Consider the following 11,622-nt stretch of genomic DNA (forward strand, 5'->3'; position numbering starts at 1 on the left):
TCACTACCACCAGAAATTGTACTCCGACTTGCTCAAAGAGCTGAGTTAAACATTAAGGAAATCATTAAGCCAATAAATACTGTAAACGAGATTAAAGTGGCAATGCTTGCCTATTTAAAAAAATCAAAATATATGTAAGTATTTTATAAATACCCATTTATGTAAATACAGTAAAAACTTTGGCTAGAACTGGTAATTGAATATGCTAATGTCATCTTAAAAGAATACTTGACAACTTAAGTTTGGGCTACTTTTTGTTTCGGTCCAATTCTGTAAGTTCATCCATATGGTGACCTACCAATATGGAAACTCCTCCCACTTATCTTAGAAGGCAATTTAACAGTAATTTAGAGAGGTACCTGGAACACCGAGAAATAAAGTTACTCAATGGTGGTCACATAGCCAAGTAAAAGGCAAGACTTGAAATCAGGTCTTTCAGATAAGGCCAGCTGCCTCTATAGAGGCATGCTACTTGTCTCTCATCTACCACATATACTGAAAAGCCATAACAATGAATTTTCATATCAGGAGTCTATAATTTGGATGGAACTTTATCCTAGGAAGTCAAGATTAGTAAGTTTATATTCTATCTCTTTCACATTACCTTTTCTTCATTCTAAATGAATTAAACTGTTTGTTGGAATGAACTACATAAAAACTTAAATCCACATTTTCCTAGTGGGTAAACAATTTATTTGGTCAATGCCAAACATTGTGCTACTGCTTTAAAATAGCAAAGTTTATTTTTGTTCTTCACCTCATATATCTAATGGTTTTCTTGTTTTTCCAAAGTAAGATAACAGAGTAGAAAGAATGCTAGGTTGGAAGTCTATTCTAGAAGTCTGGGTTTGAATCATACCTCCAACAATGAGCTGTTGCTGTTTCCAACTCCATCCTTCCCTAGAACTCCCTGCCAGTAGTAGTCTTAACCTACTCTAGCATTAAAGTCTCCCCAAATTATAAGCTTGTCCTCTTTTGACACACTGCTGATAAGTGTCTCCAGGCCTTCATAAAATTTTTCTTTGACCTCATCAGGGTTTGTCATGGTTGGAGTATAGGCACTGATGATGTTGGCGTGACATTTTCCTGCAAGTAGCAATTGCATTGTCATGAGTCTATCATTCACTCCTTTTGGTAGGCATATAAGCTTGTTGACTAGATTAGTTCTGATTGCAAAACCTGCTGTGTGGTTTGTACTTTGTTCTCAAAAAGGACCATGACATCAGGGAGATGATGGCATGACTTGCAATTGACTTTGAGTTGAGTGAGGGAGGGCTGTACAAAGTTACCAACCTCACTTTCTCCTCCAGAGTCATCTGGGTCCAGTGGCCAGATAATGATCAGGATGACTGGAGATGGCCCAGGATGCAGTGGGAGACTTTGGCTCTTTTAAGCTAAGATCTTTTCAAATTTTCACATTGAGTAAGGCAATGCTCATTTACTGAATAGGCCTCTTTAAGAAGTGAATCATGGCAATGCATCTTGAGCCATCACCAGTTGTCTTGACTCTGTCCTGCCACTGGACTGTAATCACTCTGGAGGAAAGAGTAGGGCCGACAACTTAGAGCATTTCTGCCTCACTTAAATCCAATTTACACACGAATCAAAAGACCTTTTTCTCAGTAGTACATTATCAGGGAATAAAAATCTCACAATCAAATGAAGAAGGGCAAAAACAGTAAATGCATCCTTTCTGATCATAATATAATGAAAATTATATGTAATAAAGGATCATGGAAACAAGCTAAAACCTAACTGAAAACCAAATAATCTAATCCTAAAGAATGAGTCAAGCAACAAATCATAGAAACAATCAATAACTTCATTGAAGATAATGACAATAACAAGACAACATACCAAACTTATGGGATGCAGCCAAAGCAGTTCTTAGGAGAAATTTTATATCTCTAAATACTTATATCAATAAAACAGAGAAAGAGGAAATCAATGAATTGGGCATCCAACTAAAAAAGCTAGAAAAAGAACAAATTAAAAATCTCCATTTAAACACCAAATTAGAAATTCTGAAAATCAAAGTAGAGACTAATAGAACTGAAAGTAAAAAAAACTACTGAACTAACAAATAAAACTAAGAGCCAGTTTTATGGGGGAAAAAACTAATAAAATAGATAAACCTTTGGTTAATTCGATTTTAAAAAAAGAAAGGAGAAAACAAATTACCAGCATAAAAAATAAAAAGGGTGAATTCACCATCAATGAAGAGGAAATTAAAGCAATAATTAGTAGTTATTTTGCCCAAATGTATGCCAATAAATCTGACAATCTAAGTGAAATGGATGAATACTTACAGAAATGTGAATTGCCCAGGTTAACAGAAGAGGAAATACAAATACTTAACCCCATTTTAGAAAAAGAAATTGAACAAGCCATTAATGAACTCTCTAAGAAAAAATTTCTAGAACAGATGGATTTACAATTGCATTCTACCAAACATTTAAAGAATAATTAATTCTAATATTATATGAACTATTTGGAAAAATAAGCAAAGAAGTCCTATGAAATTCTTTTTATAACACAAATATGGTGCTGATACCTAAGCCAGGAAGAATCAAAACAGTGAAGAAAATTTTAGACCAATTTCCTTTTTTTTTTTAAGTGAGGCAATAGGGGTTAAGTGACTTGCCCAAGGTCACACAGCTAGTACATGTCAAATGTTTGGTCTGAAGCTGTATTTGAACTCAGGTCCTCCTGAGTTCAGGGCCAGTGCTCTATCCACTGCACCACCTAGCTGCCCCTAGACCAATTTCCTTAATGAATATGGATATAAAAATTTTAAATAAAATACTAGCAAAGAGATTACATCAATTTATCACCAGGATAATTCACTATGATCAGGTGGGATTTATACCAGAAATGTAGAGCTGGTTCAATATTAGGAAAACTATCAGCAAAATCAATCACACCTATAACAAAACTAACAGAAATCATACAATTATCTCAATAGATGCAGAAAAGGCTTTCAAGAAAATACAGCACTCATTCCTATTAAAAAACGCTAGAGAACATATGAATAAATGGAGTTTACTTTAAAATGATAAATAATATCTATCTAAAACCATCAGCAAGCATTATACGTAAAGGGAATAAGCTACAAGCTTCTTCCCCAATAAGATGAGGGGTGAAATAGGGATGTCCATTATCACCACTATCATTCAACATTTACTAGAAATGTGGGAATTAGAACTGGCAATGAGGAAACAAAACTATCATTCTTTGGAGATGATATGATGGTATACTTAAAGAATCAACTAAAAATAATTAACAACTTTAGCACTGTTGCAGAATATAAAATAAATCATCAGCATTTCTACACATTACTAACAAAGTTTGGTAGCAAGAGACAGAAAGAGAAATTCCACTTAAAATAACTGTAAACAATATAAAATATTTGGGAATCTGCCTGCCAAGACAAACCCAGGAAATGTATGAACGCATTTATAAAACACTTTTCATACAAAGTCAGATCTAAATAATTGGAAAATATCAATTGCTCATGGATAGGCCAAGCTAATATAATAAAAAAATGGCAATCCTAACTGAATTAATTTACTTATTCTGTGCCATGACAATCTAACTACCAAAAAAGTATGTTATACAGACAGAAAAAAAAAATAACAAAATTCATCTGGAAGAACAAAAGGTCCACAATATCAAGGGAAGTAATGAAAAAAAATGCAAAGGAAGGCTTTCTAGCAGTACCAGATATAAAACTATATTATAAAGTGGCAGTCATCAAAATTATTTGGTACTGGCTAAGAAACAGAGTGGTGGATCTGTGAAATAGGTTAGGTACACAAGACACAGCAGTCAATGACTATAGTAATCTACTGTTTGATAAACCCAAAGCCTCCAGCTTCTCGGATAAGAACTCAATGTTTCACAAAAACTGCTGGGAATCTGGGAGCCAAGATGGCAGAGTAAAAAGGCAGTCACTCTCACCGTCCCCTATCAACTTCTGAAAGTCCAGAAAATACCGCCCCAGGAAAAACCCTGGAACAACTGAACCAGAAGAAAGAGGGGGAGCAGCAGCGCAGTAGCCTAGGTAGCTTGAGGGATTAACAGGAAAGGCCCCTCTTTCCCTGGGGGAAGGGAAGTAGCACAGAACGGGAGCACCCCAGCCAGCTACCAGAAAGCCCCACTTTAGCACACCGGGAGGAGATCCTGGTGCCTCAGCATTCTACAGCAAAAATAAGGGAAGCGGGTGGATAAACACGCTGCAACATTCATCTGAAAGGAGCTGAAGAAAGCTAAAGGAAAGGAAAAGCAGGCAACCTAGACTTGCCCAACAGTCCCAGCCTTACTGATTCCAGCCCAACACCAGGCAAGCTGTCAGAAACCTACAGCCTCCAACTGCCAACCAAGAGGAGATCCTGAAACCTAGGTGGTGGAGCATAGGCAAACACCAACACCTGGATGTCCTGAGAGTACCTCAATGGGGGCGGGGCAACGATGGAAAGCAGCTCAGAAAACCACCAGGTGCCTCAGTATTCTACGGCAAAGGAGTCTCCCAGTGCCTCAGCAAAACTAAGGGAAGTAGTACCACAAAGGGCCCCAAACAGATAAACACCTTGCAACACCCATCTAAAAGGAACTAAAGAAAGCTAAAGGAAAGGAAAAGCAGGCAACCTAGAGCTGCTCAAAAGTTACAGCCTTGCTGATTCTGGCGCAGCACAAGGTACGCTGCCAGAAACATACAGCCTCCAATTGCCAGCATAAGAGGCCCCAGCACACAAAGCCAGTGACCAACACCTAGGCTTCCAAAACAAGAAGCTTGGGTCAATGCCCTCTGCTTTCCAACAGGAGAGCTCAATCTCTTTAAAGGCCAGGGAATAAAGAAACACCATGAGTAAAAAGAAATGTACCATAGATTCATATTATGAGAAGAGTGGAGATCAAGACAGAAATTCTGAAGAAGACAACATTGTCAACAAACTCACATCTGCAACCTCAAAAGGGAACATGAACTAGTCTGAAGCCCAAAAAGCCTTCTTAGAAGAGCTCAAGAAGGATTTTAAAAGTCAAATGAGAGAGGTAGAAGAGTCCTTAAAAAATACAATTGGCCAATTGGAAAAAAAGTACATTGAAGAAAAGAAATCCCTAAAAAACACAACTGACCAACTGGGGAAGGAAGTACAAAATCTAATACAAGAAAATAATTTGTTAAAAATTAGAATTGAGCAAATGGAAACTAATGAGTCTATGAGAGAGCAAGAATCAAACAGAAACAAAAAAATGAAAAAGTAGATGAAAACGTAATATACCTCAATGGTAAAACAACTGACCTGGAAAATCGATCTAGGAGACACAATTTAAAAGTTATTGGTCTACTTGAAAATCATGATAAAAAAAGAGCCTGGATAGTATCTTTCAGGAAATCATAAAGGAAAACTGCCCTAAAGTCCTAGAACAAGAAGGCAAAAGAGCCATATAAAGAATCCACTGCTCACCTCCTGAAAGACATCTCAAATTGAAAACTCCAAGGAATATAATAGCCAAAATCCAAAATTACCAGGTCAAAGAGAAAATACTACAAGAAGCCAGAAAGAAACAACTTAAATATCATGGAACCACAGTCAGGATTACACAGGACCTTACAGCTTCTACATTAAAAGACCAAAGGGCATGGAACATGATATTCCATAAAGCAAAAGAGCTTGTATTGCAGCCAAGGATCAATTACCCAGTGAAAGTGAGCATGATCTTTCAGGAGAGGAGATGGATGTTCAACGAAATTGGGGACTTCCAAACCTTTCAGATAAAAAGACCAGAGATCAACAAAAAATTTGATTTTCAAGTACAAGATTCAAGAGAGACATAAAAAGGTAAATGGGATAGAAAGATACATTATGTTGTCAATAAGGGCAAATTGTTTACTTCCCTACAAGGGAAGAAGACACTTGCAACTCTTCAGAACTGTATTATTATTACACTACGTTAAAGGAGTATACATAAAGGGGATTGATATAAGTTGACTTTGATGTAATGATAAAAAAAAAATCTAATCAAATGGGTTTAATGGATCCAAGTAAGTAGATTAGTCTGATCTAAGAAAATGTACTAAGAAAGGAGGAAGCAGATAAGGGTAAATTATATTACAGGAAAAGACACAAAAACCTATTACAGCAGAAGGGAAAGAAGGGAGGGGGATGAGCATTGTTTCAACCTTACTCTCAGATTTGTCTCAAGAAGGCAATAACATACTCAATTAGGTATAGAAATCTATGGAGAACAGAAGAATTCATGACCAAACAGGAGATAGAGAACATTACAAAAAGCAAAATGGATAACTTTGATTACATTAAATTGAAAAGATTTTGCACAAAGCCAATACAACTAAGACTAGAAGGAAGGTAGAAAACTGGGAAAGAATTTTCATAACCAGTCTCTCTGATAACAGTCTCATTTCTAAAATATATAGAGAATTAAGTCAAATCTATAAGAATACAAGTCATTCCCCAATTGATAAATGGTCAAAGGATATGAACAGGCAGTTCTCAGATGAAATTAAAGCTATCTATAGTCATATGAAAAAAGTGCTCTAAATCACTATTGATTAGAGAAATGCAAATCAAAACAACTCTGAGGTACCACATCACACCTATCAGATTGGCCAACATGACAAAACAGGAAAACAATAAATGGTGGAGAAGATGTGGGAAAATTGGAACACTAATGCATTGTTGGTGGAGTTGTGAAATGATCCAACCATTTTGGAGAGCAATTTGGAACTATGGCCAAAGGTGCATAGCCTTTGACCCAGCAATAGCACTTCTAGGGCTACACCCCAAAGAGATCATACAAATGGGATACAAAAATATTCATAGCAGCTCTTTTTGTGGTGGCAAAGAATTAGAAAATGAGGGGATGCCCATCAATCAGGGAATGGCTCTACAAGTTGGAGTATAGGAATGTAATGGAATACTCTTGTGCTATAAGAAATGATTAGCAGGCGGAGTTCAGAAAAACCCAGGAAGACTTACATGAACTGATGCTAAGTAATGTGAGCAGAACTGGGAAAATATTGTACAAAATAACAATCTTTGTTACAATCAAAGTAACATCACTGTGTGATGATCAGCTTTGATAGACTTAACTCTTCCCAGGAATACAATGATCTAAGACAGTTCCAAAAGACTTATGATGGAAAATGCTATCCAGAGAAAGAACTATGGAGTCTGAATGCAGATCAAAGCATTCTATTTTCACTTTTTTTGCTTTTTGCTTTTTTCTTTTTTGTGGTTTTTCCTTTTTGTTCTGATTCTTCTTTCACATATGTGAAATATTTTTAATATGATTGTACACGTATAACATATCAGATTGCTTGCCCTCTTGAGGAGGGAGTGAAGTGAGGGAGATAAAAAAAATCTGGAACTCAAAATCTTTATTATAAAAGTGAATGTTGAAAACTATCTTTACATGTAATTGGAAAAAATAAAATACTATTAATTGGGTGAAAAGTTTTAAAAGAGATTTAAAAAAAAACCTTAACATTATATTATTATGACCAAGCTCAGTCCTAAAGAAGTGATGAGAAAATATGTATTTATACCCCTTCTAACTGGCCTAATAAAGATACAGTTCCCAAGAGTTACATTCATTCATTCATTCATTCATTCATTTACTTAAGGCAACTGGGGTTAAGTAACTTGCCCAGGGTCACACGGCTAGCAAGTGTCAAGTGTTTGGTCTGAGGCCGGATTTGACCTCAGGTCCTCCTGACTTCAGGGCCAGTGCTCTATCCACTGTGCAACTTAGCTGCCCCAAGAGTTACATTTATATGGTGCTTTAAGGATTACAAAGTACTTTACATATGTTATCTCAACAGGATATAAGGACATGGACATACATGGATATAAAGATACAAGTAACCAATTTAAATTTTTAAGAACAAGATCCATTCACAAAAAGATAAATGGCCAAAGACTATGGACAGGCAATTTTCAAAGAAGAAATTAGTAATAATTAGAGAAATTACAATTAAATAATTCTAAGATTCCATGAGACACTCAACAATTCCAAAGTTCCCTGGTGCCAGTTCCTGGCACACAGCAGGTACTATATAAATGTTATATAAATGCTCATTCCCTTCCCCCTTTCTCCAAATATGTATATCACAATCCATCCATACCCACCCATCCTGGGTGACTCTTGTCCAAGTCCTCCCCTACATTCATTCATCCTAGTGGATTCATCAATGTGCTGGAGCTTTCCTTGATTTATCTTGACATCAAGAGGATGCCAGTGGAGCACTAACCACTCATCCCTTGTTCTTACCATGTGACCAGCCCATCTTCTCTTCCATCCATAACATTCCTATTCTTCTTCAGTATTTCTCAAAGGTTATATACTTCAGTCTGCACACACCAATCATTTGCCTGTCTGCTGCCTTCTGTGTGATACTTATTTTTTATTCTTCAAAGTGTACCAAAGGTGACAAAATGTCAGTGCTGGTATTAAAAAGACAGGCCCTTTGCTTTCATGGGAAACTTGAAATCATTACAGGAGCTTTGAAATTTCCCAAAGACAGGGGCAGCTAGGTGGCACAGTAGATAGAGCACCTGCCCTGAATTCAGGAGGACCTGAGCTCAAATCCAACCTCAGACACATGATATTGACTAGCTGTGTGACCCTGGGCAAGTCACTTAACCCCACTGCCTAACCAAAAGAAAAAAAAAAGAAATTTCTCAAAGGCAATTCAATCTATTCTCTTTCTCCTGTTCAACTTTACACAAAATCCTAATTCTATTACATCACTACATCAGGGTGATATCAGCTACTTCATGGTGATGCCAACAAAGCATGAGCTCTGGCAGGTTTTACCATACTAGAAAGACTTCAAGTGTAACCCTGGCAACAGACAAATTCTGTTTTACAAGGACCAACCTAGCTAAGCATTGAAAGGCACATCACTAGTACAATGGCCATCCAGCAAGAATTGCTTTTTTTTTTTTGGAAATGGCAATCCATGAAAAACTAAAAATGACCTTCAGTGCTTTAATCATAGTAATGCCATCATCCTACACATTTTCAAAATCTTACATGTACCACCACACAGGTATTTTAGTATATTGAGAAAAGCACTGGTTCTACTGTTAGAAGGCCTAGATTTGGATCTCGACTCACATTAAACTCTCTAAAATTCATCTGTAAAATTAGGAAAATGGACTAATCTCTAATAATATCTCCAGCTCTAAATCCTGAGATCCAGAGTCAAGTGTTTATGTTGGGCAAATTCTAATTTATCTAAGCTAGTTACTTTTTCTAAATTACATAAAATGAGGGGGAAAAAACAATATGAGAGGACAATATAGGATAACAGATTTAGACTTAGAAGGGACCTTAAAAGTCACTGAACTCAGCCTCCTCATTTTACAGATGGGATAACTGAAGCCAGAGGGATAAGTTATTGTTCAGGGTCACACAGATAGTATCTTAAGTGGTATTCAAACCCAAGTCTAGCACTGTAGCCATAGACACCATGATTCATTTCCCATTTTCCTTTGTCTAACATGATAAATACACATATACAAAAAAAGGTTTATTAGTTTTGAATTGACTTCTCAAAGCTCTTCTTTTTTTCTTTTAAAAAAGGAAAAAATAAGTTAGAACTTTTCATCACTTTGTACTGCTGTTATGTTTATTCCACTTGGCTTATGTTGTTGCCAGGAAACAAGTTCATCATAGAATTTCTCAGCCTACAACTCCAAACTCCTGGCTTGAATCAAAGACATCAAACTTTGTAACTAGTGAAATTCTTTGCTACAGGTGGCACCATATGGGGGCTATCCCTATCTGTAGAACTGGCTCTATTTTCAAAACAAGTGCAAGATAAAGACTTTGCACAAAACAGAAGTTACATCTAGCAAATGGAATAAATTGGTGTCTGGCTCACAAACGGCATGGAATACTCAATGAAGTTAGCTGTCAAGACCTATCAGCTTACTCAATTAAACATTCTGCCTTTTGCCCTAAGCCTTTCGTATGAAATGTCAGCCCACCCCAAAGCCTTCAAACTTGTTTCCAAAGGCCACCATCCAACTGCAGCCTGAATAAATATTTGGAAAGGAAGGTAGGATCTTTATCTGCATAGCAGAGAGGGGGAAGGGGGAAAAAAAGGAAAAGGAGGAAACTCGTCCCTCAGTATGAGGCCGCTGACTCACCTACAGTGGTGGCCAAGACTTTACCCTCCAGGAAATCAGGCTCTGCCCTAATTCTCATAAGAGAAACAAGGGCAGCTACACCATACTACCCAAAGATATTAAGTGCTGCTTTTAACTGTTACCATTCTTTAAATCGAAACCAAAAACTGGATTAATTTCCAAAACCTCCAGGGCTTCTGACCAATAGAGAAGCGTCTTTATTGTGGGGTGGGGAACTTCGATGTGACACTTTATGAGCTACATGAAGGCGGGATAGATACAGGCTCCTGCATCACCCCTGACATGCACCGTGCTCCACAACCGTCGGTCCAGAGTTAGCGTCAATGAGATCGGGCAAAGCCCGGGAACCGCAGGACAGCCCGGCCCGTCCGGGGAGGACGCCGGGGTGCGACGGTCCCGCGCTTCGGGGCATGCACAGCTCGGTCACCCCGCCGGGTGCAGCCCGAGGCAGACCGCCACGATCCCCGGGGCTCGGGCGAACGGGGGAGGGAGACGCGGGCACGCCCCCTTCACCCTCCCCGGGTCAGGGGCAGGAGCTTGAGGGAGGGGCCAGGGAGACGCCAGCCCGGCCACGCACCGTGTCCTCTCCCACCCGCCCCTTCGGCGAGCCTGGGCCCCGCCTCGCCCCTCACTTCCGAGCCCCGTGGAACGCGAAGGGCTGGGCATGGTGGCCCTTTACCTGCTCCCGGCTGCCGCTAGCGCTGCCGCCGCAGTCACAGGCGTCTGGGCCGCTTACCCCCCAGCCCGACCCCTCCCCCAGCCTCCACACGCCCCCAATCTGGGCCCCTCCAGGCGGAGCTGTCTCCCACTTGCTCCCAGGTAGGGGGTGGGGGGCGGGGGTGAGAAGGTCCTCGAGCCAACCTCTGCCTCCCGGAAGTTGATTTCCCTTCAAGGCCCGCCCTCCGCAGTACCCGTCATTTACCGCACAAATGCTTGTCACGTGGTTTTCAGGGTTGAAACTCCACCCTTCACTCGCACAGACTTTTAGATGCTCTCTTGCCTCCCACTCTCCCCTTATACGTATTCGCGTTTCCCCCACCCCTCTCTTCTCTCTCCTATTCCCTCTTCTCTCTCCTCCTGTCCCTCTTCTCTCTCTTCTCCCTCCTCACTCTCCATCTTATTATGTTGGTCCACAGGCCTTGATCCTCCTCTTTCTTGGCCTAGATGCCCACTTCTCCCAGGATCCCTTTGAAATGTGCAATCTGATCATCTTTATTAGTCTAGACCGTTCCTGTCTGTAGGGAATCCCAGCCAGAGAAACTTCACCCACATTTTAAAAAAATATCCACAGTGTTGGAGTGTCATATAATGCCAATAAGTCCAGGGCTGTAGCAGTTCCTTCCCTGCTCTCCAACCGCAACTTTGGCGCTGGGGGGGGGGATTGGTGTTCCACAAGGTATCTTTGAATAATCACCTCCCTTATTGACTATTATATTACCCC

The 11,622-nt window shown here is 39.4% G+C and overlaps 1 protein-coding gene across 6 annotated transcripts in view; it reads right to left on the reverse strand.

The window, feature by feature from the left end:
* Positions 1-11,041, reverse strand: part of CCDC91 (coiled-coil domain containing 91) — a 527,613-nt gene extending 516,572 nt beyond the window's left edge. The window contains exon 1 of one of the 6 annotated variants that reach the window (XR_013487473.1): positions 10,861-11,041. The gene's annotated coding sequence lies outside the window, so the exon portion shown is untranslated. Of the gene's footprint in view, positions 1-10,181; positions 10,313-10,860 lie in introns of those variants that run through there. The other 5 variants (XM_078156715.1, XM_078156714.1, XM_020979649.2 and 2 more) reach the window with 5 other exon arrangements.
* Positions 11,042-11,622: the final 581 nt, after the last annotated feature.

This window comes from Phascolarctos cinereus, unplaced genomic scaffold, assembly GCF_003287225.1.
Source record: "Phascolarctos cinereus isolate Bilbo 61053 unplaced genomic scaffold, phaCin_HiC Scaffold_1;HRSCAF=81, whole genome shotgun sequence".
NCBI lineage: Eukaryota > Metazoa > Chordata > Mammalia > Diprotodontia > Phascolarctidae > Phascolarctos > Phascolarctos cinereus.